Source organism: Acomys minous (genome assembly GCF_964271855.1).
Source record: "Acomys minous genome assembly, chromosome: 1".
Taxonomy (NCBI): Eukaryota; Metazoa; Chordata; class Mammalia; order Rodentia; family Muridae; genus Acomys; species Acomys minous.
In genome coordinates, this window is record NC_140483.1 from 26,495,311 (window position 1) to 26,523,121 (window position 27,811).

Sequence of the window (27,811 nt, forward strand, 5' to 3'; positions counted from 1 at the left end):
GGACTATGATAATTTCTAAAGGTATTTAGATAAAGTTTGCAATTAAAATAAACATACTTTGTTACATTGTATTGTTGCCTTGTCAATTGCTTTATTACTGAAGTCTTCAAGGGGGGAAAAATGAGTCATTGTGAGACTTTCTGTGTGAACTTCAATGAAAAGAGTAGAGCTAAGCTATGTGGGGACACAAATGCCAGGTGTTCAGTGTGGTCCACACGCTTGGGTATGTGGCTGGCAAGGTCTCTCTAGCGTCGTGGAAGCCCACTCCAATTCGAATCTCAGGTCACTAACTGGGGATTGCTACCCTCCCCAACTGTTGCTTGTCCAATGCCAGTGCACCTGCGCATGTGCTGCCGATGAAGTGCTTCCAAGTTCACCAGCTTCTCTGTGAGGCTCTGTGTTTCCTTTTCCCCTCTGTCTGGTGTTGGAGATCAACACGAGGACTGCTCCTAGCTATACCGATACCATCTGTTTCCCTTTCTGTCTTTTCACATGGGTCTTCCTCACCTCCAGCAGCGCCACACACCTGTCTTTGCCTCCTGCCTTCATGCTTTTGTCTGTTCATAGTTGCTTGCTCACACTAATCTCTTGAAGTAGACAGTTTTCTCCTCAGGAGAACGTGCCACCGTGCTCTGTCACCCGGTTCATTGTCTGGTACCCAGTAAGCGCTTAACAAACTAGATCTATTCTTGGAAATGTGATGAAACCTATTTCCAGCCCTTTCCTACAAGCCCTGCAAGCTGTCCTCTACCTACAGTAAGGATGCATTTGGATCCTGGTTCTTTCCCATCCCACTGGGTTTTCAGTATGCTTGCCTGATGTGAATTGGTGCCCTTTGTCTGTAAACACTGTATATAGTCTGAAGGATTATCAGTTCTGGGTACCAGAAATAGGAAAAACTCCAATGACAAGACCTTGACAACATCATTCCTCATGATGAGTAACTTCACTGGAGCTTACTCTCGAGGTGCGGCACAAATGTGTCTTTGTACTTCAAGCTTTTGATGTACTTGGGTAGGACAGAGGGTCTTCAGTTCCCTAGCAGAGGGACTCGGGGCTGCGTGCCTCAGCTGCAATGACCCCGTGCCCTGACTTTTCACAAGGGGGAGACATCTGACTTTACTTTTCCTATTGACTAAGCCATGACTCGGCTCGCCAAGCATGCCTTTTTAGAAATTACGGGTCACGGAGGCCTATCTTCTTGTAGGCCTTGGCAAGAATTTCCAGCAACTGTAGGACTGACTACCAGAAGTTGAAGGATTGCCTCTGAAACTGTTAAAAATGGGGATGGCCTCCAGCCTGGCTGAGATGGCCTGAAGACAGGCATGAGGGCAGAGGCAGTGTCAAGTTGCAAGGTTATAGAGTAAGAGGCGCCGTTCCACATAGGGTTGTTACTTTGTGGACTGTGACTTTAGGGCCAGAGTGACCAGATTTTCTTCCAGATTGGTTAAGAAGCTCAGCATGGGCTGGACCACGATCATAGACTCAGGATCACCAAGTCTCCCAGGCTGAGCTACGGGGCTGCTCCCAATAGTCTGGCAGCTGTGTGTTATGTTAGGCTCTGCAAAGCTCATGAGGAGAAGCTCCAGCTTCTCCCTCTCAAAGGTCCCGTTTCTGACACACTCAAAAGTCTTTTTTTCCCTTAGTTCTTATCAGCACAGTGGTGCTATTTCTTTCCTTTAAACCCAGGACCCAAACCCATGTTGATCTCCCTCGGCTTCTGACTCCCTGACTTTCCTCCTGTCCCAGGGATGGCATTTCCTCAGGGTTCTCCTGGAATCCCTTGGGACTTTTACCCTTGATATTGGGCTTGACTGTTACTGTCACCGGTGTCTTCCATGTCTGTCCCTCCAGCCAGAGGTTTCTTCTCAATTCAAGGCATGTGGTCCAGTCTCCCTGCTGGATGCTTCTTCGAGTGTCCTGACATGCCTGCAGCTGGTGTCTCCTCTGACAACCGATTCTGGCTGAAGCTCCCAATGTCTCCTCAGTATTGAAACGCTAAATGAACCTAGATTCTTTCCTCTCCTTTCCACACTCTTTTCCATTGCATCATCCTTCTGTAAGGGACAAATGAGACACAGCTTGATTGGTAGCCCATCACAGGGCACTGAGAAACAACGTGCCTTCTAGCCAAAAGGTCTTTGCTTCCTACCCACCCTAGTACTCAACTCAAACAAATGACTCATTTACTTTTCCTGCAAGAGTCTTCCCCCCCCACCCCCATTTTGGATAGGCCATGTCCTTTGATGGCATGTTTGGATCCTACTCTGTGTCGATTGCCCAACTATGACCATTGTTACCATTGAATATGTTGGTCCACGTGAGGTATGGGCAAGTGTAGAACCCCTAGACCCTGCCTGCAGCAATATCATGAGTGATCAGATTTCCACAGTGGAGAGGTCTCCCAACAACAGCTCCTCCATTTTCTTTCTTTCTTTCTTTCTTTCTTTCTTTCTTTCTTTCTTTCTTTCTTTCTCTTTCTTTTTCTGTTTCATTTCCCAACTTGAAGGGATAGGCAGTAAACTGCCTGTACAGATGTGGCCCCAGGTGGGATTACCACTTACAAAGCCAAGTTTGCAGACAATCTCAGTAGAAGGTAGGCGTCTCCTTTACTATTCACATCGTGTTTGACTATTTCACTTTGACTATTCACATTCCTCACGCTCATCACTCCAGTCTTCTTCCTGCACCATTAGACTTTCTGACCAAACACCGACTAACTGTGGACTAAGTGTGCGTGCCGCAGCTCCTCCTCATTGATTAGGTAGGTTCAGAGTTGGGATTTTCCAGCTCAGTGCTCAGCAATGACATCATTGTGTCTGCTCTTCATTAGCGAAAGGATCAGAAGGCCACCCTCTCCTCTGAGTGTTAGCCATACCAGGGCAACTTCATTTTGAGGGTGACCTGGCCTAAAGCCTCCCAGACCCCAGTGCTCATTGGAGGACTCTCTGGTCCTGGTCACGATCCCCTATCCCCGGCTACCTCTCACCCTTACGTGTAGGAGCAGGCTTCTTTCTGATCCTTCTGAGCCACTTAGTTGGGTTTTCCACATTTCTTTTTCTCTTGTGCCCTGTAACTATTACATGTGTATGCATGTGCATGTGAACATGTTCATATGTGTGTTTGTACATGCATATAAATATACAGTACAGGTATGTGTGTACATGTGAATACCAGAGGTCAATGTGGGTGTCTTCTTTAATGGCTCTCCACCTTGCTGAGGAGACAGGGCCTTTCCCTGAACCCAGAACTCAGTGATTTTGGCTAGACTGGCTGGCCAGTGAGCTCCAGGGATTTGTCTGTCTGTGTCTCTATAGTGCTGAGATTAAAGATGTGCGCTGACATGCCCAGCTTTTTCCATGGGTGCTGGGGGGGTCTAAAATAAGGTCTTTGGGATTGTACGGCAGGCATTGAGCCATTTCCAGCCCCTCAAACTATTTTTATACAGTAACTGGAAAGTTTTTTTTTTAATCCAGTAGATTACATCATAGGTTTTGGAGAAAAAAAAATGTTAACAACCACAAATACAATGATTTGCCGCTGCTCTGGGGACTCTGGACAGCCATGACTAGGATGGGACCCTTCCTGATGTGGCTCCTGGATGCCTTTCTGCCTCGCCAGGCACCGGCTTCTGTCCCATTTTTTCCACTTGGACAGTTTCCTTCTCTATGTCATTGACTAAGTCAAGCTGCTCTCCTCCCTTAGGCCTCTGTGGAGGCTCCATTTCCTGATGGATTTTTTTTTCTTCCTTCTAGACCTTTCCCATCCCTGACCTCCAGCCTCTGCCCTGCACTTAACTAACTCAAGCTTTAAAGCTCAAGCCACAAAAGCCGCTCTCATTTTAATTCCCCCAGTCCAGGCGGGGCTCACTACAGTGAGCTCCTCAAGTCCCCACTCCTCTTCCCCATCCCAGCTGTCCTGTGAGTACATAATCTTTATTTGATTATTTAATTATGACTTGTCTTTCTCAATAGGTTATACATTCTCTAATGGCAGGAAACTATGTTTATCTTTCTTCTGTTGTTTCTGTAGCCTTCAAAATAATGGTGGGCACACAGTAGGCATTCACAAATACTTACTAAATATTAAATAGCCACATGAGTTGGGACCTTTCTTTAGAAATCCACTTAGCATCCCACACCTTCTAGAGATATGGTCCATCTCACTTTTGACATTCTCCGCACTGGATGGATGGATAATAGATCTCTGAACTTTCCCTTGGGCATAGGACTCTTCTACCTACCCTCAGACTTAGTAAATACTGCCCACTTGTTTTCATTTGTGGGGCCCAGGTCCCACGTTCCTGGGCTGTCCTACCCAAATTGTGCCAAGGACAAATGTCTGGAGAGAACACATGTAGAAAGGAGGCACTAGCAAGGTGACCCTTAGGAACTCTTTGTCTTGTTTACTTAGAAAACGCAACACTGGTGTGGTGGCCCACACCTGTAATCCCAGCCCTTGGGACTATAGAACAAGAGGAATGCTGCCAGTCTGAGGACAGCCTGGGTCATACCATAGTCTCTGTGAGACTGTCAGAAGAAAAAAAAAAGTTCAATATGGATTTTATTCTAGGCTAAGTAAATACAACATAAAAGCGGCAATCTTTGTGAACCTTTGCCATTGATATATGTAATCATATTTTATTACTGCTGCAAACTATTGATTTATGAGCAGAAAGAAAACCCAAAACACATTATAATAAAGGAAATGAGCAGCATAGGAAAAAAATAATACAGAAGGGAAGGAGAAAAACCTGAGATTCTCTTTAAATTAAGTATTGTATTTACTGGAATAGAAACTAATTTTATCCGAATCAGCTCAATAAGTATCACCTACAGAGGAGGCAGAATAAGGATTAGTGTTCACACTTCCCGAGCAAAGTGAGGACGGCACCCAGAATCCTGTACCAACAGGAGACAAACCAGGAGCAGGTCACACAGGCAATTCTATTTCATAGGCCTCCCGTGGAGCTGGATGGAGAAATCCATGCTGTTTCCCTAAAATGTTCGAAGCACAATTGATTGTGTCTTAAAATAGGACCGTAGCCCAGCACTGGGAGCAGGAATGGAAAACTGTGTCTCAGAGTCCTTGTGTCTTTCAGCTAACAAAGAATCAGCAGGGATATGGGCTCCTTAGGAAGCCTCAGTTTCCCCATTTGTATTCATAAATAAAAATATCCATCTTTGTGGCTGTCTCTAGATTTCCCCCTGCTTTGTCATGGGAAATGCCTTGGCAGCTGCTTGGCAGTCTGATGAGGGTTCCAACTCTTCCAGTGGTGCTGTCCTGTCTCACCCCGACACATCCTTATTCAGTGATGGCTATTGCAAAGAACTTAAGACTCAGTTGTTTTTTTTTTTTTTAAGATGCTACTAAATATTCCCAGAGACATGAACATGAATTTAGAGAGTGGAAAGAGAACAAAACAAGGAGAAGACGCAGGAGATACCAGAGCATGGACGGCTTACTCTTCCTGTTAGTCAGCTTTCAGGTACTATAGCAAATACCCAAAGTTATCAATTAAAAACGAAAAAGAGGTATACTTTGACTGACAGTTTGGCTCCAAATTGATTAGCATGCTGCTTTTGGCTTGTGGCAAAGCAGCCTGTCACAGCAGGAGTGCATCCCAGAGCAAAATCAGGTACTCAAGATTTTAGCCTTTGAAGGGACAGTTAAGATCCAAATATCGGCCAGGTGTGGTGGTGCACGCCTTTAATCCCAGCACTTGGGAGGTAGAGGCAGGCAGATAGCTGGGAGTTCGAGGTCAGCCTAGTCTACAAAGCGAGCCAAGGCTACACAGGGAAACCCTGTCTTGAACAGCAGCAGCAACAACAACAACAACAACAACAACCAAAAAGATCCAAATATGGTTTTAACCGAAATGAATAAATAGGAAGATCCATATCTTGCAAGAAAGTCCTGAGGCTCAGTTTTAAGATGTCTGTTCTCTCTCTCTCTCTCTCTCACTCACACACACACACACACACACACACACACACACACACACGAGCCACTTTCTCTGTTTCTCCAAATTTAAACACAATCTTCCTTACGCTAACCAGTGTTTTGCCTTCTCTTCATCGTCCTCTGCCACCTAACTTACAGAATAAGATTGAGTTCATGTCTGATTCTATTTCAACTCTAAAATAAAGATGTAGGAACAATTATGACTGACAGTAGAGCTCAAGTGTTGAGAAGTGACACGAAGAAACATTCAGAGGGGACTGGACAACTGAAGTCCCCAAACAGTGACAGAAACCTTGAGAAGGGGAGTGGATTTTTTTTTTTTTTGAGGGCTTGTGTTGGGTACTTGAACCAACACAATTCTTTCTCAAGAAGAAGGGAGATGCAGAAAATGGGGCATGTAAACACAGCACAAATGTAGAATTCTTTGCCAGCACTTAGTCTTGGGGTAAATGCCTTCATTACTGCTGGCGACTGCCTTATGATCATTTCTTTGCGTGGTTTCTTGGTACACATGACACATGTAGAAGAGTTTATACATGCTGCATATCACTGTTTTAAGGGGCTTGCCTCCAGAGGGAGGCAAGGCTAAGACAGCCCCTGCTCTAGTTGTTAGGGGGCCCACTTGAGGACAACATGCCCATCAGCTTCATATGGGTAGTCCATGCGTGCTCTTTGGTTAGTGGTTCATGAGCCCCCAATGGGCCCAGGCTAATTGACTATGTAGGCCTTCTTGTGGTGTCCTTGACCTCTTCAGTTCCCTCAATCCATCCCCCAACCCTTCCACAAGACTCCCCGAGTTTTTCCTAACGTTTGGCTGTGGGGCTCGGCATCTGTTTCCATTGGCTATTGGATGAAGCCTCTCAGATGCCAGTTATGCTAGGTTCCTGTCTGTAAGGATAGCAGAGTATCATTAATAGTGTCAGGGGTTGGATTTCTCCCATGGGGTGGGTCTCAAGTTGGGCCAGTCTTTGTTCGCCATTCCCTCAATCCCTGTTCCATCTTTTATCCCTGTACATCTTGTAGGCAGGACAAATTTTGGGGCGAGGGTTTTGTGGGTGGGTTGGTGTGCCCTTTTCTCCACTGGAAGTCCAGCTGGGTATAGGATGTGACCATTTCAGTCTCAGTATCCCCAGCTGCTAGGATTCTCAGCTAGGGTCACCTCCATATCTTCCCAGGAGCCTCCCCTACCCCTAGCAGGGCTGCCTTGTCTTACTTCAGTGAAGGAGGAGGCGCTTAGTCCTGATACAACCTGATGTTCCAGGGCGGGTCCATACCTTGGTTGGGGGCATGAGGGAAGTGGGTAGGAGAGTGGGACTTGGAGGAGAGGAAGAGTGTGATCAGGATGTAAAATGATCGAGTAAATAAATTAGTGAAGAACAAAAATGAGCCGTAACGCACACTCTGCTGCGCCCTCGGACTTCAGAGCTCGTTATGGTTAATCTTGGTTGTCAGTTTGACACATCTCAAACCACCTAAAGCACAAACTGCTGAGAACTCTGGACAGGGATTTTCTTGGTCAGGTTATTTGAAATGGGGAGTCCCACCCTAAGCATTGAGGTGCCTTCTAATGCCTCTCCAGGTAGGAAGATGTGCATGAAGGAAACCTTGCTCTTTACTCCTTGCTTTCTGTCTACTTACACTCACACTTACTGGTAAATTCATCTGTCCTGTTGCTGTGGAACTCATTAACCAATACTAGAAGCATGTTTTTTGGGGAGTGGAGGTGGGGGACCGGCTTCAAAAATAAACCGAAGCTCAGCAGTTCTTCAGGAACCTTCCAGGCCTTCAGTGCCAGTTAGGCCCTTTGATGCAGGCAGCTTTGTGGACTGAGCATTTGACTCTTGGCTTCTGCAGTGTGAGACAACCATTGTTGGGCTAACCAGCCCATATCCCGAGAGCTGATCTAATAAATTCTCCATATGTATTATTGCATATTATATTATTATATATTACGTATTTTATACAATCACTTCTGTTCCCTTAGGAAACCCTAATACAGGACTAAAGTTCTGATTGTCACTGTAATATTTCCAAGGTGTTCCTTTGCTTTTCATGGTTGTTGGGGATCATGGACCAACCACCAGGAAAGCGTCTTTGTGAACATGCTGTAGTACTAGACTGAATGCAAGCAAATCTGAGGGATTTGACAGAGGTGTAAAGAGACTGAACAATTTGGTGGCTGCGAAGAAAGAAATTAAAACATGACATCAAAACAATGGAAAAAAAAAGAATAATCAGTGGAAGAAAATTCAGATCATTTTCTAGAAGACTAAGAGTCATGGGGCCTGAATAACCGAACCAGAAGACAGTTCTCAAGGCGAGAAACAGGGACAGAAAGGAAAGAGGGCTTCTCTTCACAGGACATGGAGGCAATGCGGCAGCTGGGTGAAGATGAAAAGAAGAAAACAGAAGCGTTAAAGAATAAAGGGAGGATAAGGGAACCGGTACAATAAGATACACATCAATCAAGAACAGAGGGACCACATTAGACAGATCAGTGGTCCCCATCCTCACTGAGGTGGTAGACCTAGTGGGCTGTGTCTTGAGATAAGATGATGTCTAGGATGAGGAGCAGGAAAGACAGTGGCCTGTTGGCCTGTATAGCTCTATCTAATCAACTTTCATTCACTATTTTTGATTTTTTTTATTAGCATTTTTGGAGGACAGTAAAGGAGGTAGCCTGCTTGCCTGGAAGTAAAAGCAATTCCCAGACAGTCTAGGGACCAAAGGGCTAACTGGGGGTTGCTACAGGGCTGAATAGGCTTGCCGCAATTCATTTGTTACAGAAATTATATAGAGGGCAGTGAACAGAAATAGAGATGCTACGAACAGAGCCCAAGGCAAATGCAAAAGGCCGTTTAATTTCTGCTCTCTATAGGTAGGGGTGGGGCTGTGGCGCATGCGGGAAGGAGTAGACAGAGTGGGGCAGCAGTGAATGAGCCAGCTGGAGGTGGACCCTGCAGCTCCGCCTCATCTCGCACCAGAATCTTAGGACGTATTTATTCCTTCTCAGGCCTCGGCTTTCTCATCAGAGAAATAGGCTTAAGCACATCCTCTCTAGTATCTCATATTGGTTGGCATATTATAAATACTTTTATATGGTTAGTCTATGAACACGCGCAAATGACGTGATGTATTTTTAAGAGGAGAGGTGGTGTGTTTGTTTTTGGAACCCTTCCAGTCTTCACCGGGGCTCATTTATTTCTTTTGAATTAGTCCACTCTGTGCCTCAGAACACTGGATTTTATCTCCAGAAAGCACCGAGTATTCAGTATTCAATAAATACAAATCAATAGATACCTATGAAGAGTCTAGCGCATGCCGGGCACTGTGCTCACCATTAGACTCAGAGGTGCATTGACTAGCACTTTCATCTTGTTGGAGTTCATAGTCTAGAAAAAAAAAAAGACAGTACTTACTAGAAAGTGATGCCTTGGTACAAAAGTGTGTGGTAGAATGTGGTAGAAAGATAGGGGAGGCTTGGAGAAGCCGGAGGCAGAACCCCAGGGCACATCTGCTGTGAGATCAGGAAGAGATGATCTCTAAGAGAGGGTGAGGGAAGACACTGTTTGCTGTGGCAGAGCCTGAGCTTGTCAGAGGCACATTAGAGTGGTCTGCAAGGTAGGAAACAGAAAGACGGCTCCTGTGGGTGAAGCCTGAGTTAAGGACAAAATGGGGAGAGATAAAGAGGGACACGTGATGTGTGGTCAGATGTCAAAACCATTAGAGGAATTTGGGACACAGGGGAAAGTACTGGAGTTTGAACACATTACAGCTTTTCTGGGATAAATTGCACTTAGTCATGATGACTTGTCCTCTTTCTATATTGTTAGAGTGGGCTTGCTAATTTGGTGATGGTTTTATGTGTGTGTGTGTGTGTGTGTGTGTGTGTGTGTGTTTACTGTAATGTTATGGTCTATTTGTAGTAGTAAGATAGTGCTGGCCCCGTGGAACAAGCTGGAAATGTCCTTCCCGGGTATTAGTTTTATGCTATTGTTTCTAAAGAACACAACTTCAGCAGCTTCAAACAACAAAAACAAGCTAGATGTGGTGGCGTGTGTCTATAATCTCAGTACAGGATAGGCTAAAGAGGAGGACAGTTCTAGGCCAGCCTGGCCTATACTCTGAGTTCAGCCAGACTATAGTGACCTTCAGTGCTGACTGGAATTCGTGAAACAGTGCCTCAAAAATGCAAACCCCGAACTATCAGCAGCAGTACCACCACCAGCGCCATCACCTTCACCACCACCATCACTACCTCCAGCACCACCATCACCACCACCATCACTACCTCCAGCACCACCATCATCACCACTTCCTTCACCACCACCATCACTATCACCAGTACCCCCACCGCCAGCATCACCACTGACTGAAACAGTAAAAACATGTTGTCTCAAAGTTCTTGGGGTCCAGAGTTTAGTGATTTTTAACTGAGTAAAATAGTGGTATTGGTCAAGTGGAGTTCCTTCTGAGGCTCCTCATTTTATCCAGCTGCCAGAAGCCACGCAGTTCTTCCACTCCTGGCCCAGTCCTTCCACTCCTGGCCCAGTCCTCCACCTTACTATGTATAAAAGCCAGCTGCATAGTGCTCTCAGCATCTCACTCAGTCTACTCCCCACGTTCCTCTTCCTGGTAGACCTTCATCATCAGGTCCACCTGGGTAACACAGAACACTCTCCTACCTTCTGTTTGCAAACTCCCCTATTGTGGTTAATTTAAAGGCATGGCCTAATAAATGTTTATTATTATGCTATAATCACTATGTCAGTATTTTCTAGCATGCTATCAATCAATAAAAACACAGACACATGTTATATTTTAAAATAGCCTTGGTTCACCTGGGGCAAGTAAGCTTTTACTCCCCTAAACTACCTCCCATTTCTCCCCATCCCATCCCATGCCATCTGCTTCTAATAATTTCTTTCAAGCTACTCTAATACTTGTTAATGTTCATCATCTGGGCCGAATCCTCCATCCACACCAGCCATGTGCTTCCTACTCCATCTAAACCATGGTGGCCTTCTTCTTCTCCTCCACTCCTGTCTTCTTCCCAGTATCCTCTTCGGTCTCTCTGTCTGCTTCCCTTCCCAAGAACCTCTTTGTCCCAAATGCCTGTGAACTTTTGCCACACCTACCTTCCTCTGGCCCTGCCCAGGTAACTGCTTACTTGTTAGTCTAACAGGGAGGCAAGGTTAAATGTCAATACTTGGGGTACATGACAGTCTGCAGTAGGAATGCCATTTCCAGGTCTGTCCCTATTGATGGACTTTTCCCTTGTGGATCATCTTTTTCAGTTTGTTTGTCTGAGAACATTTCACGGGGGGGGGGGGGGGGCAAACACTTAACCCTTCAGGCTCTTGGGTGCTGAAGTTTTGTACATACTTCTTTAAATGTTCCTGTGCCATGTTCTAAGCAACAGTTAGGGATCAAATAGTGCGATCCTTTGAGGCTTGCCTTTGAATTTAGTTAAGTGAGACCAGCCAACATTTCACGTAGGGCTAATTTGGCAATGTTCTCTTAAGTAGCACTTCTTAAGTCCTGATGTTTTGCAGGGTTCTCTGATCTAATTGTTGGGAATATAAACAAGTCCCAGCCCTGGGCAAGCTGCAGGAATTCTTTATTCAGCTTGAGCTCTTCTGCCTCTTGATTAGCTGCACTCAGTGCAGGTGGCCTCTGCATCTTCGGGTTTCATGTCTGCAGATCTATTCATCCTTGGATTCTTAACAAGTTTTGTTTGTATAATGATCTTTAGTTTCCCTCTTATTACTCCCTAAACACTTCAACATAACAATGATTCGCACAGCATTTGCTAATATGTGAATATTAGCATTGTTATATGTATAAGTAATCTAGCAATGAGTTAAGTGTACTAGAGCATGTGTGTGGGTTGTTCTCAAGTGAACTATGCTATTTTACACATTGAATTTAAGCATCCTTAGATATTGGTATTTGTGGGATTTCCTGGAACCAATTCACTGTAGAGACCAAGGAGCAACTCTGTTCAGTCACATATCCAAGGGAAGTCCTTTGTAGAGCTCCACAGATCTCTCACTGAGCAAGTACATTGTATTAGTCAGTCTCCTGCTACTATAACAAAAAAACCTGAGACAAACAACTTATGATGGGGGAGGGTGTTCAATTTTCTGAGGGTTTTAAAGGTTCAGTCCATATCTTTTGGTTCCATTGCTGTGGGCCTGGAGCAAGACAGAATATCATGGTGAGAGAGTGTCATGGTGAGACAGTGTCATGATGAGAGAGTGTCATGGCGGGAGAGTGTCATGGCGGGAGAGTGTCATGGCGGGAGAGTGTCATGGCGGGAGAGTGTCATGGCGGGAGAGTGTCATGGCGGGAGAGTGTCATGGCGGGAGAGTGTCATGGCGGGAGAGTGTCATGATGAGAGAGTGTCATAGTGAGAGAGTGCCATGGTGAGAGAGTGTCATTATTGAACAAAGCCACTCAGAGCATGGAGGCCAAGAAGAGGAGAGAAACGGAGCAAAAGGCTCCAGTGTCCCCTTCGTAAGCACAGACCTTTGAGGAACATTCTAGACACAAGCTCTAACACCTGTTCTCTCTGATAATTTGCTCAATAAGATCTAGCTGCTTTGGGTTCCCTAAAACACATAATTCCATTTCTTCACTTCAAGTAAATCTCTTTACCTGAGAAATCTCCTTTTGTGTTGTATAGGCCTGGATCTGGAACATATTTAGTGCCCATTTATTTTGTTCCTTTTTTTTTTTTTAATTGACAATGCTTGAAAAAAATTTTTCAATAGACTGGTTTCTGTTGTTTCATAAGTGTGGTAATTTGACTCATCTTTACCTTACCCATAAAATATTTTAGGGGAGGCCATGAGAGCAGGAGAGCTGTCCCTGGCCTTCACCAGCTGCAGTACTTAGGAGAACGGGTCCTATACCTCCCCTGTGCAGCACAGTACAGCTGACCCTGGTGGCAGTTGCGCAGAGCCAAACCTGAGGGCATGGACTCGGGAGAGCTGGTCCTGCTGCTTGTCAACCATGGCACTGGGCGAGCTAACCAGGGAAGTGCTGGAGAGCTCATCCTGGTGCTGTGGGTACAGTGGAGCTGGCTTGCCTGACTGACCAACTCAGTAACAGATCCAACTCAGTCCATACACAGGCTTTTGAGTTGGTCCACTCTAACATCCATCCCATCTCTGAACTGCTGGAACATGAAAAGGGATGGTCCTGCAGATCCAAAGCTACAGGATCTCCATGACACATGGCAACATCAGATATCCAAGAGGAGTCCTGGTGAAAATCCAGGATTGATAGTGTAGCAGAAGCCAGAGGCCTCGAACCAGACCAATGACTCATTTCAAGAAACATTTGCAGGTAAAGATTCATGAACAAAAGTGTATACTATGGGACACACTGTGACATACTAGAGCTTCCATGACAAAATATTTTTGAGTGTGATATTTTGTTTTTTTAAAAAATTTTATCTTAAGTTTTTAATTTTATTTTTTGGGGTGCTGCAAGAGTGGAGGGAAGATAAAGACGGGATGAGGAGTTGAGTGAGATTGGGATGCATGATGTGAAATTGACAAGAATCAATAAAAAGTTCAACAAATCATGAGATTACTAAGATACTTCATTTAAAAAGGGACCTCAAATTCAGAGGAACAGTGCTGTGGCTGTAAGAAATGAGGCTATAGAATCCTGGAGAAGGCCAGGGAGGATGAAAATACCCCCAGTGTGCCTAAGCTCTGCATAGTCAGCTCATCCTGCCGCATGTTGGAAGTGCACACTGGGTCCTGCTGAAAGCTGGCATGGAGCTGGACAGGGGAGTTGTAGCGACACTGGAAGCTGCAATATGAACCTTGCTCATAGTTATAGGGAACAAATGCTCATGGGCTTCTGGTCATAGTGTGTTTGCCTGGTTTCCTTGAAGACTATTTCTGCCCATGTTTCCAAGGAAACAGGCCCAAGTCCATGGGGCCTCTTCACATCTAAACATTAACCCATGACTGAGACACGAAGCCATCTTGCCATGGCTCACATATTCCTCTTAGGATGATGCTTAATTCTGCATCAAAAGGATTTTTCTCCCTTAGGATAATTCAGGCTTTTCTGGAGTGAAGAGATGCTAAAGATGAAAGATAAGAGACAGGACCCTTCCTGTGCTGCACAGGAACTGAAAGTCTGATGGGCTGAGTGTCCCTGGTGACTGCCCTTGGTGGGGGGCAGGGAGAAGGGTTGGAAATGGCTATCAGGAGAATGAGCCTCTCTCCCAGGCCTGGAATCCTTATTTCAAGAGTCTGTCCAACAAGCCCAGAAGATGTTAACCCATTTCTCCTTGGGCTTCATCATTTCCTTCATGGTTTCATTTGACCAAGGCAGGATGTGTAGGATCTAAGTGGAAGATATAGCCTGGGTGGTCCTGCTGCAATTGCTGAGGCAGCTCTCACCTCCCCGAGGGCCCGTGAAGGTCTTTGTTTCAGGGCAAACTGTAATTGCTCCTGTAACAATGACAGATTGCTGCAGAGATGACAGACTCCAGGTGTCATCTCTGTGAACACAACATGGAATGATACGGGCACAGATGTGTCCAATGCTTCTGCTCAATTGACTGTAATGCCAAATATAGGTCAGAGCACTCAACAGGCATGCAGTCAGTATTCACTGAATGCATAAGCTGAGAGCTTCATAAGAGCCGTGGCCCTGGAAAGGACCACACTCGCAGAGGTGGTACCGGCTGTGTGTACTAAACAACATATCATACAACATTGAAAATAACTTCAGGTGCCACAGTGAGTTCTCCAACCTGGGGAAACTTTATCCTACAGAGCACGGCGTTGTAAAGTTTTCAATTATCCCAGCTCCCAAATTATAGGAACAAGGGGTTTCTTCGTTCTACCTTCATCTTTCACAGTGGGCCCTCTGAAGCAATATTTGTTTTTTCCTGTTTATGGGATGTTTCCTGCACTTGTGAATCTCACCTCCCTAAGGGGAAAGCCAGATATTTGTGTTTTTACCTTCTGGACCTCTCCGTAGATTCACGTTCTACTGATTATGGGCACTGATGGGAGAGTCTGGTGAGAAGAGAGGTGAGGGAGGAAATAGGGACTGTAGGCCATTTTCTGAACAGTGTGACCTTTGGGCTCTGAGGCTTCCAGGGCCGAACATCAGCAGTGTGGTGTGGTCCAAGGGTCATGCCTGGCCACGATGCTTCTAAGCCTGGCCATCTGGGTGATTTTATGAGCCAAGTATATATTTTAATACTTTTTTTCTTCCTTGACTAAAGTAGCCAGAATGTTCTGTTTGGAGCTGAGGACCTGATAGACACAACTCCCAATTGCCCATTAAGATATGTCCCTGCAAATCAAACTCATTTTTATTCCGACAGAAAGAGAGATTTCTGAGGAGTTGCTGAGTCAGGATGAGCAAACAGGTCCCAAACCTGCATGGAGGAGTGAGTGGGGATCTGACTCCTAAAAACCTCCCTTACAGTTTATGAGCTCTCTGGTCTCTGGAAATTTGTCCCATTAACTTGTTCCTTGGCCTGTATCACCTCTTTTCCTCTAAGGATACCTGTATGCCAAGGCTTGAGATGTGTGACCTTTTGGGATCGTTTTTCTCTCATTTCAGTCATCAATATGTAGAATTCTACCTCATCCCTATTGTGTGAATCGCTCGCCTTTTCCTCTTCCCCACTGTTGCTGCCCTGGCATTGCATTTGTCTTCTGGTTCAACTCCCAGCCCTCTGCCCCAACAGATTTCAGGCCACTTACCAGGATACCAAGTTCTATCATGTCCTTTCCTAATTGTAGTGGCTTGAATAAGGTTGTTCATGCATTTGAATACTTGGCCCCCAGTTGGTGAAACTGTTTGGGAAGGACAAGGAGGTGTGGCCCTGTTGTAGGAATTGTGTCGCCGCCAAGCATGGGCCTCTGGATCAGGATGTGAGCTCTCAGCTGGAGCTCCAGTGCCTGCCCTCCTCCCTGCTCCCGACCATGATGGTGGTCTTGGATTTACTCTCTTGAAACGGTAAGCTTCAACAAACCCTTCCTTCTACAAGTTGCTTTCGCTATGGTGTCTTCACAGGAATAGAAAAGTAACTGAGACATTCATCCAGGATAAAATCATTCCATGCCGAATGAGTCTCCCAGCTCCACTGAGGTCTTGACACTGTGAATGTTTTCAACAATGTTTCTACTCTCGCCTCACTTCCTGTGTCCCGCCACCCAGCAGCCTCTCACTTCACTTCCTGTGTCCCGCCACCCAGCAGCCTCTCGCTTCACTTCCTGTGTCCCGCCACCCAGCAGCCTCTCACTTCACTTCCTGTGTCCTGCCACCCAGCAGCCTCTCACTTCACTTCCTGTGTCCCGCCACCCAGCAGCCTCCAAACACCAGGATCACATCGCTGCCTCATATGGCTGTCTCTTCCTAAAAGGTCCTGTATGACATTGTGCATTTGGCACATACCTACTCATTCTTCAAGATGTTGGGAGACTACCACCATGAGGGAAATGCTCTTTCACTTGTAGGGAAATGTGGCACTTCTCTTTGTTTTTCCCAGAGGGCCTTTCTCTAGTATGGCATTTCTGTGTTGATACCTACCTACTCAGTGGAGAGAGAACAACGTGAGAGCCAGAGTCCTCTTCACCTCCGTGACCATAGGACTAAAACCCAGTGACTGACACTTGAGGTCTCTACAGGTGTTTATACAATTAATTAGTCACCAACGTAAGCAATGACAGGAGAGAACCACAAAGCCATTTGTAGCTCTCATCCCCCAAAGGGAACTGCTATTAGAGATTTATTGTGTGTGCAAATGCTTTGCCCACGTGTATGTATTTGCACCATGTGTATACCTGGTGCCCAAGGAGGCCAGAAGAAGACCTCTGACTCCTTAGAAGTGGAATTTCAGACATTTATTAACTTTCATGCTTGTGCTGGGAACTGGACCTAAAACCGGATAAGTTCTCAATCATTTCTGTTGCTCCTAGAAAGTGTTTTAAAGTCACACAATTAGACGCATTATTAGCCATAGCTATTCCTTCTCATGGGCCGCTAGAAGGATTCCATCCCACACAGCAGCCTAGAGGCGGGCCCAGAGAGGGGAAGGAAACACCTGCTTACACGCACCTAGGTATCTGGGATAGCAGTGAGCTCAGAGTTCACTAACGGTTAGGCAGTAACTAATAGCTCAGTGTTGGCATCTAACAAAATGACTCTTTCCCCCTTTTCCTACGCAAGCAATGATTTTAAATTGAGGATGTTCAAAATGGCTGGAAATTAGGGAGGGGGTGGTGTTTCAGACACTATGTGCATTTTAAAGTTACTGCTACTTGTAACTTTACTGCTATCAAGTAGGATGGCGGAGGCAAGCTGTTGCCAACCCCCCTCCAGCTGAGGCAGAGGTGCAGAACTGAAGGCGGGCCTACTTTCACGGGGGCACACAAATCTCTTAGAGGAAAGGAAATTACACTCAGAAAGCAAACAAATTTAGAGAGAAGTAGGTAATCACTCACATTCCAAAAAATACCTTTCCCTGTACAAAAGAATCTCCCACAGGGCGCTTTTAAATGGGAAATGCCTTGGGAGCGCTTAAAATACCATTGAGTTCATAAGGAATCGATTAAGAACTAATTCTTTTAGAAAGCAATCTATTGCACAATGGGGCCCCTCCGAACAGCAGCTCCAGTCTTTGCCTTGTTCTCCCATTTCTGTTGTCATTAGAAGCCTCTACAGAGTAATAATGTGCAAAGAAGAGAGTGCGTTGTTAGAACTGGGAGACCCGGCTTTTGAGCTGGTTTTTGGCCACGCTGGCTGAGCCCAGGCAAACATCAACCTGTGGTCATAGATGGAACTGGAGCCAGCAATCTTAAGAGTAAGAAGCAAAAACTGGAGTAAAAGTGTGCAGTGGCCCGTAACATAGATGATCCATCACACATGTTCGTATTTTCTACATCTGCCATAACAAATGACCACAGGTTGGATGGCTTAGCCAGGTTGTCTAGGTTGGCTAGAGGGTAGACCTCCTAGGCCAACATGCCGACAACTGACCCATGCCTTTCTTCTATCTTCTGGTGGTTTGTTGACAATCCTCGGTGTTCCTTGGCTTCTGTTGAGTCACCAAGTCTCTGTGTCCATCATCTGCTATTCTCTTTGTGTGTACATCAGTATGAATCTTGCTTAACTAATTGTATTTACAATGGCTCTGTTTCCAGGGAGGGTCGCATGCTGAACTACTGGGGTTAGGATTTAGGCATCCAAGTTTGGAAGCAGACACAACTCAAGCTGACAGTTTACTATTGGTCTTAAGTCACTGAAATGATTTGTTGCTGTTGTTAAATATTTTGGGTGGGTTTTTTTTTTTTTTGGCTGAGATGTCAGTAGATGAAATGTGTTTTTTTTTTTATAGAAATAACAAGCCATAAAGAGAAGCCCTTGCGTATAGAAACTAAGGGAAAGAGGAAACTTTAATAGGATAAATACTGAGTAGCAACTTGTACAGCAGCTCCAGTGATTTTATTTTAATGCTTCGCTATCTTCCTTGCTACATTACTGAAAGCCTGCGCCAGCATGTGACAACTAATGAGAGTTAGAAACAACCCACAGGTAGCTCAACGGGTATGCTACTGCCTCTTTTAGGAACCTCAGGTCATCTGAGATTTTTCCAGGTAGCCCGGCTGATCCTCTGCTTCTTCCGGAGAGCTTGGCTGGTCTGGCCCTCTTTTAGGCAGGTCTGCTTGTTGGGAGTCTTCTAGGCAGTTTAGTTTGTTTGAGATGGTAGGGCAGCAGTCCTTACAGCTTTGAAATGCTTGGGGAGGGAGGAGGCTGATGAATCTCGTCTGTTTCAGGGGTTTCCTGCAGCCTGTGAGTTGTTTACTTCCTCAGCTTAATAATCTCCCCTGCAAGATGGAGGGCTCTGCCTCAGGAAGTTGCTACCTGTCTTTGGCAGGTAGAGGAGTACAAGGAGGCATGGTGCTGGTATAGTACAATTCATTCTTTGCAGAGAGATTTCTTCAGATGGAGTCAGTGCTCTGCCCTAGGGCCCTGGCAAACCAGTCAGGAGAGCAAAGAATCTGTCATTCCTTTCCAGGTATTTTTTAAAAAAATTCATTCCAAAGAAGGTTCACCGGCGCTGCTGTCCTGAAGACTCTGTTACTATTGGATAGCTGGAGGCTTTAAGGTCAGAGGCTAGAAGAAAAGATGGGGATGTAACTGTTTGCACTTTGGTCCCTACACAGTGATCCTGGGATAGCACAGAAGATTGGCTGTAGTACTGATCCTGTTTGTTCTTACCTCTCCATACCCGCTGCAGTTGATAATGGCCTTCCAAACTATTTCATGGCATAGTTATTTTAAACCTGCTTTGACCTGAAAGCACATGGCTTTGTCTTTGTGCTGTTCTTGCAGTCTCTGCCATGGCCAACGAGGCGTCAAGCCCAGCTAAGCTGCTGGAGGAAGAGATACTCCAAGCAGAGGCAACGGATGGAATCATGCTTGCTTCATGATCCAACTTATGGGTGACCCATGGATACTTACAGATATGTGGGTGAGCCCGGCTGATGTTAGCAGAGCCCAGCTTAGGTGGGCAGGATGGGCCAGCTAAGCTCAACAAACACTGCACAATCTTAAACCTGTGAACTGAAGTAGTTCTTTTGGAAGGGTGATTGTGGTGGCGGTGGTGGTATTTTTGTGGGGTGGTTTTGTTGTAAGCCACACTTGGTGAAGTAGCTTGTTATGTTTCAAAAGCTTTCCAATATGGGTATTTCCCAAGGATTTTTCTTCTAGAGCCTGGTACTATTGGCTGGGCTAGGTCAGTTTTCTAAACAGGTTATCTTGGAGATCTTGACTAGGATGTGGTATTCATCACCAGCCTTGGATTTCTGTCCTTTGAAAGCACAGGCTTTGGGATTTAATTGAAAGTACCCACAGTACTACGTAATATAAAACTCACAACGTCTTCTCACAGTTAAGATGCATTTCTCTCCCATGTTGTAGTCTGGGGAGTTTTTATGCCTCACGTGACATCTGTGATCATCAGCGAAGAGGATTGAGGGCTGGCTAAACTTAGCTGGCTCAGCTGAGATGGCTTGTTTCAACTCCACGCGGTGACTCATCTTTCAGGAAATTGGTTTGAACTTGACCATGCTTATGTATACCAGGAAGAGATTCAGGGGCTGGGCTGGTTACCTTTATGTTGTCCAGGTATCTGGTAAAATAGTATTTCTGTGAGAGTGTGTCCTGAAGAGATCAGGAAAAAAAAGGGGGTGGGTGGGGTTGGTGTGTTGAGGATACGTTTACCCTCCCCAGCATGGATTTAAGTCGAGGAAAGGGATAGAGAAATAGAAGATTCTCTGGCTTTACATTGAAGGTTTGAGCGGGAGCACCAGTCTTCCTCCCACAATCCCCTGGCTCCGAGGCCTTTAAACTATATATACGACCAGCTTTGCCAGATCCCCAGATTACAGAGCGCACCGGGACTCCTCAGACCTCGTAACTCCGTGAGCCAAGATTGATAACACACCTGCCTATATGTGTATATTCATGTTTACAGCTTATGGATCTGTGCGTATACTCATCTGTAGATTTATATACATGTATATACATCCCCATTTCATGTCTCCGTGGAACCCTGATGCATGGTCCCAGGCTCCTTCCTCTAAGTCTCCTGCCGTATTCTCTGCAGTCATCCCTGAGACACAGAAAGAGAACAGGTAGCGACAATCTGGTGGGACTTGTCTTAGGCGCCAGTTGGGGGTGGCATTAATCACCCTCCCCTCATTCCATCGGTGACAGTTCGTCTAGATGTAAGAGAGTCAAGATCATGATCTAACAACACGTCAAAGAAAGAGAGAAAAAGAGATGGATGCTGCTGAGAAACAGCAGCCCAGGCAACTGCATTCACCCAATACTTGGCTAACTTGACTTCTCTGAACTTATTTCGCTCGCTGACAAAGCAGGAGAGATAAAAGCACTGCAGAGGATTTCTGTGAGGGCGGAAGGAGATCCTTTCTGCAGTGTGCCTCATAGGGGACCTGGCCCAGAAGAAGTGGGAAAAATGCTAGTTTTTCTTCTGAGTGCTGTATGAAAGTGAGCCTATCTGGGGAGGTCAGGCTGGGGAACGTAGCCCCACGCTGGTTGTGCAATCAATGACCAAGAGGAGTCACTACAATCTCTCTCTTTATTCTGACATACAGCCTGGAGGAAACTGAGGCATCTCAGCGCTATTTCACTCTGCTGTTGCTTTTGAGACTGAGACTGTATCTGGCTTAGCAAGGAAAGTGGGGATAGTTCAGCATAGGCATATATAAATATTGGATACATTTCCGAGGAGAATTTTGAAAAATATTTTTAAATTTTAATTTATTTGCAAGTTATTATAATAAAGATTATTTTAAAAGAAAAACATTTTAGAAACAAAATGAAACCGGCTGAAAATTAGTATATTTAAAAATTGTCATTAATGGGCTGCAATAGTTATAAAAATGATTCTTTCTACAAGAAAATGTTTCGTTATCTGAAGACAAAACAATTACTAAAGAAATATACTGGCATAACGTAATGATAGTTGGCCCCTAACAGAAAAAGTATCAACAATATATTTTGGGTTTAAAAGTACATTAAAATAGCCAAGCTGTGAAGCCAAACTAGGAGTCCAACAATAGAAAGATGGATAAGATGTGTGTTTGACATACACAATAGGCTTTTCTAAGCCATGAAGAACTAAGTTCTGCTGCTGGCAGAAAAATGGATACAACTGTAGATAATTGTGTTAAGTAATTTAAACTAGTCTTTAAAAGATATATCTAACTTAGGGAGCATTAAGGAAGAAAGAGTGGGAAGAGTGTAAGAGCTAGTGGGGCATCTGCTGTGAGGATAGTATCTTTTATAAATGACAGGGAAGCTGGTCACCTAAATAAGAATGGTCCCACTGGGCCGGTTGCCACGCCAACATCAGTGAAGGACATCTCATAAGGCCATCCACCTCGATGAAAAGCTACAGTCAATCGATGGCTGCAGAGAGAGGGAGGATCAGACTTGCCCAGGGATGAGGCCCCTGATAGGTTATTCAGTCCTGAGCGGTCAGCCCTAACCACATTTACATATGAATATATATATATATATATATATATATATGATGAATGAATGCAGAAATCATGTAACAGCACTCATGTATGAAATTCTCAAAAGTTTACAAAAGTTAAAACTGTTGGCAAAATATTGTATCTTTCATTTGTGGTTCCCAGATTTTATATAAATAAACAAATTCAACCTCCCTCTCTCTCTCTCTCTCTCTCTCTCTCTCTCTCTCTCTCTCTCTCTCTCTCACACACACACACACACACACACACACAGACAGACAGACATATGCACACATGACATGGAAGTAGAGTTAAAACTGTTCTGCATGGACAAAGGGAACTGACAGGAGGAGGGCGGGGCCCGGAGAAGGGGGACAGAGGACAGAGGATGCTAGGACACAATATACAGAACACAATATATGCAAGTATACAATTTGGAGCAAACAAAGAATTGATACAAATACATTAAAGAGGCACCAGGACTTCAGAGTGATTTGAGCACGACTTTAAAATTCTGTTTTATTGTTTTAAACTTTTAAACATACAACAATGGGTCATACAATGTGGCAGAACGGAAACTACCCAACCATGGTTCATTAATCACAGTATTGCTTATTTTCAATTTCTGGTTTGAATACAGGAATATCTGGACCCACAAGTGATGAGAGACAGAAGTCTCTTCAAATGGCTTAAAGGATGCTGAGTGGTTACCAAGTTATAGGTAAGACACCAAGCTCCTTTTCATATACACTGTCTCTTTGAAGCACAAGTAATGGGATTTTATTACTTTGCTTTGTGGATAGGTGATAGTGACTCTCCTTTGGTTTGGTTTGGTTTGGTTTGGTTAGGTTTGGTGTTTTGAGCTCTGTCCTGGTAGCACTTCCTTTCTCCTATGACTCACAGGTCGTCTAGAAGTCTGATGATATTCCAGGAAGAAGTCTTATGAGGCAGCCCTATGGAAAGCCAAGCCTCAGGCCCAGACACACATTTACCATATCTTGGAGCATGAAGTCAGTTGGAGGGTGGGGAACAGCAATGCCCAATTCAGATGGGCTGCACATGGAAGCACATGGTGGCGTCCAGGATTCCTCCCTCCTGACTTAACTGCCAGCTTCTAGGCAGGTATTTGCTGCCAACAGTTCACCCAATAACCTTGTGAAGCTATCTTCTATTCCAAATGAGTAAGCATAGTTCTGGATGGATTTTCTACCCATTCTTGCTTTTCTAGATGTCTTGCATTCTTACATTTGTATGCAAATGCCACCATTTTCCTCCCAATGTCATTATTTTTTACATTCTAGGCTTCATCTAGCTCTCTTCTTTTATGTCTACTCTGTGTTAGACTCAGGTCAGTTCCCATTCTGCTCCCCACAGCTCATCTTTATACACCTGCCAAGCAAACACCTCAAACATCACTTTACTATGTCCCTGATCTCTAGAGCAGTGGCTTCCTGCTACTGTTGTATCAAGGCCACCTTAAGAATACTGGAGTCAATAATGTGGTGATGCCTAGCTTTCAACTAAAACGTTTTTTTTTTTTTTTTATGTCTAAGGATAAGTCTGATGCCCCAGAGTGAAACATATAAGTGGACGCAAAGGAGCTCCATTTTTCCTTCATGCCAATTCAGGGGCTCAGTAAGTACTTCTTGAAGTGAGAAAAGACAGTTGGATAATATTGGCAGCTGCACTAAGAGATGTCCCTGAATGCTGCTGATTGTAGCGGCTGGAAGTGTTCTTCCCAGAGACCTCTTCTAGGGTAAAGTTGAAATTCTTGCTTTAACAGCAATGAATTAAGACACAATTTCTACAAGAGAGTTCCAGGAAAGCTAGGGCTACACAGAGAAACCCTGTCTTGAAAAACAGAGGGAGGGGTGGGGAGAGAATTTTAATGCAGATTTAAGATCAGATTTGGGGGTGGGGCTTAGGAAAATGACTATAATATGGGTCCTAGAGTGGGCATAGGTTTTACAATAGAGTTGCATTTAAATCTCTCCCTCTCTCTCTCTCTCTCTCTCTCTCTCTCTCTCTCTCTCTCTCTCTCTCTCTGTGTGTGTGTGTGTGTGTGTGTCTTTGTCTCTCTGCCTCTGTCTCTGTCTGTATTTGTCTCTCTGTCTCTTCTGTCTCTCTCTGTTTCTGTCTCTCCATCTCACACACACACATACAGGTCTGCAAGACAATGAGATAAAAAAAAAAAAAAGAGATTGAAAAAAAGGTCAGGTAATCCTTATTATCCATAGGCCATAAGGAGGTTGAAGCATATTTTGACTATAAACATGGTCCTTGATTTGTTTGTGATATTCTCTTGATTCTTTTTTTTTTTTTAAATTTTAAGACAGGATTTTTGGCTATCCTGGGCTCATTTTGTAGACCAGGCTGACCTTGAACTCACAGAGATCTGCCTGCCTCTGCCTCCCAAGTGCTGGAATTAAAGGTGTGCGCCACCACGCCTGGCTTGATTCTTAGCCAGCAGAGACAAGAGGTTTCTTTTCCACATCATGTTCTCATACGTTTCCTTATGCTTCTAAACTGGATTAGCTTCTGAAAACACAACAACCTCCTTTAAGCATCATAGTTTGCTCAGAATCAGCCACTATTTTGGGGAGCGAGGTAACCAGTAGCTGTAATTGTTAACTGTCCTAGATTCAGTGGCTAAAATCAAATGTTTTATTGTTTTCATATGCTTATGCTGGACTCGGCTCTGCCAGACAGTTTTCATGCTGATCTCTCTTGGATTCTCTGGGTAGGTAGAGGTAGTGAGTGGAGTTCTAGCTGGGATGTTGCATCTACTGGGCCTCTCTTTCTCTTCATATCAGTCTCAGGACCTTTTTCTGTCTGCCTAGACTCTCCATTTCGTCCTAAAGGGTGCTCTCTCAACAGTGTCAGCAAGGCTTCTTATACAGAAGGGCAACACCTGAAAAGGTGAAGAAAATGGTGGCTTTCAACCACACACACCTCCCATGAGCCAGCGGAGTGTCAGTTCCCCCAGATTCTGCCATGTCATTGCATCAAGTCCCAGGGGCATTGGGAGAAGGGTCTGCAGAAAGTGACAGATGTGGGGGTTGTGGCTCACTGAGGCCACCTTCATGGGTCATGGTCTTCTCATATGGCAAACCCCTCACCTCTGCAAGCCTCATGCTACATGGAATCAGCTGCAAGTCCAGGGACACAAGCCAAAATGGTTGAGAACCCCCCCAATGTGCACTTCTTTGGGGACAAAGATCAAGAAAGAAACATCCATTTGTCTTCCAGTCACCAACGTAGAGTAGTGAAAGGGTCAGAAAACTACAACCATTGCTCGTTCTGAAGAAGAAGATTACAGCGAATCTGAAATCCTGAATGGCACACCTTCCGATTTCTTCCACTTAAGGCAAGGGACGTTCCATGCCCAAACTTTGCTCTTGTTTTCTGGGATTATTCCTCTCAGCTCTTTGTTTCAACTTCTGGGCTCTGGGTCTTGGCTCTGAGTCATTCTTCCTGAGCCTAAAGAATGGTATGTGCTTTCAAGTGCGTGACTCTAAGCCTCCTTCTTGCTCCACAGGAAAAGGGAGGGCAAACCTCAATTAACCATCTCTCCTCAGAGTCATATTCTTTTGTAGCTGCCTCGGGCCTTGAGTCACAGGTTAGCCCTGTGATCTGCTTTAACCAATGGAATATTCCAGAAGTCCCAGCTGTAGGTCAAAAGTTTGAGAGGACCAGATAGCTTCTGGCTTTGTGCTTTGGTGTAACCTAAACCCCATGTGAGGTATCTGTCTCCCTCTCTGAACTGACTCCAAGGACAGACCACACTGGGGGAGGGGGGGAATTGTGAGGAGGGAAACTCACCATAGCCTCCTGGTGAAGTCTCGAGGTAACTTCCCACCAAGTAACATCTGATGGCCAGCACATAAGAGAAGGAAGAGCCCCCAAAGACCTTCCCATAGGACACAGTGAACAAGTGGAATTATGGGAGAAGAAAGCAGCTGTTATTTGAGGCTATTGATCTGAGATGTTTTTGTTCTTTGTGAATGGATGATCAAAATGTATGTATGTGTTCATTCCAAGTTATGTGTCTGATATTGTTAGGCCCAAGTGGATGGAAAATTCAATATAACACAGATCCCCATCTCCATCCTGTTGATATATGCTAGTGAGAAATCTTGGCAAATGGAATTATTTTAATTTTGTATTTTAAAGATAAAAGGTTTCTGTATGGAATGGATTTTGGGTGACTCTTTTATGTGAGAGTAATAAATCACTCAGATTGGTTGTATTTTTCATTTCCTTCAAGTTAGGGTTTTTAAAATAGTAAAGCACACCTGAGCTTTTGCAAATATAATTCAATTTAACAAATATTTTCTGAGTGCTCACTGTGTGCCTCCTTTTATGTATTTTTCAAATCTGTGTCCTCAGGTGAGATTGGCTCCAGATCAGGTGCTGTTTTCCATCTGACATCTATTAGCGTGTGTGGGCATTATTGTCTTGAGTTACTCTGGGATCCTGTTTTTGCCTGTTAGCATATATTCTTGTACTGTTATATCTCCCCTGGCTGTTTTCTTATTGCTTCAGGAGGAATTACATTCAGTTGTTCAGTTTCTAAATGACCCAATTAGCAATACTCTCCCCATTCCTTCTTTATAATCCTCCGTCTCCACTTGGACTCCTTCCTCGTCAGCTCTCTCTTCCTCTCTGAGTTTTACTCAACATTCTGCTAATGAGTTCATGTTCCATTGTTGGCCCTCCATGGACTGCTGCCCAGGCATCTGGAAGTCTCTCTGCCTTAATTATTGGGGAAGGGTGTCTCTTCCCATCATCCCTTGCTAGCTAGCTCTGAGTCTCCAGTCACTTATTTCCCATGTGTCTTGTTCTTACAGGAACAGAAGTGTAAACCGGGAAGTCACCTGGGAGAGCACACAGTTGGACAGATAGGCAAACTCTGGACTAGAAAACCAGAGACCTATTCAAAGACTCACAACCAGGCCCAGACCCACATCTCCAAATCACGATGTCTTGAGTTCACTACTTTGATGGGTGCACTACAGAACTGCTGCACACTAATGCAGTGGAACAATTGAAGACTAATGGATTGATTAATTAATTGATCTTTGATTAATTGAGTACCTGGTCTATTCTTAATCTTGGGATAAAAACTGGAGGAAAACATGAGGAAAACAGAAAAAAAATCTAGTGGATTTAAAAACTGCACAATACATATCAAGAAGTCATAATACTTTTAGGGTTTAGAATTTTGGTCAATGCTCTCAAGATTCTTATTAATTCATGCAATAAATATTTTAAAAAGACATCTGGGTATGTTTATATGCACATTCACACACAACACACATTTTCTATACAACTATGTTATGTCATTTTTATACATTCAATTACAAGTTTCATACTTGTTGAAACACACTATATATTGATTGCTTTGGGGGGAAAATGGTGGTGTCATTTTAAAATAGAAACTTGACCTCACAATTGGCCTCGTAGTCACAATTCTTAGACTTACCAGAACATAACCTGCAGTAGAAGTTCTCCGACTCAAATACTTTTGGGAACCATACAGTTAATACAGGTAAGTAGGTCAGACTGAGTGTTACACAGATGCAGTACTAGGGCCCATGACTGCCCATAGGCCACACATCTCCTTTAAAGGAGCAGTTGCTAAGTCATGTCAGGTGACTGTTGCTATGTAGGAATTCCAAGGCCAATCTTTCCAGAACTTCTGACCTTCTAAGAAATGCTAGATATCTCTATAAGGAAAAGTGTTGGCTCAGGAACCCCTAGACCAAGTTCTCAGCACAAAGGAGGTT

At 44.5% G+C, this 27,811-nt stretch overlaps 1 long non-coding RNA gene across 2 annotated transcripts; it reads left to right on the top strand.

Moving 5' to 3' along the window:
• Window positions 1–22,661: 22,661 nt before the first annotated feature.
• LOC311593518 lies at window positions 22,662–27,288 on the top strand. Of its 2 annotated transcripts, XR_014777736.1 has the most exons (4): window positions 22,668–22,743; window positions 22,926–23,144; window positions 23,576–23,657; window positions 26,873–27,288. It is a non-coding gene; the product is annotated as an uncharacterized lncRNA (long non-coding RNA). The 2 variants fall into 2 exon arrangements; XR_014777735.1 differs by lacking the exons at window positions 22,926–23,144; window positions 26,873–27,288 and adding an exon at window positions 24,187–24,235 and having other exon boundaries at window positions 22,662–22,743.
• Window positions 27,289–27,811: the final 523 nt, after the last annotated feature.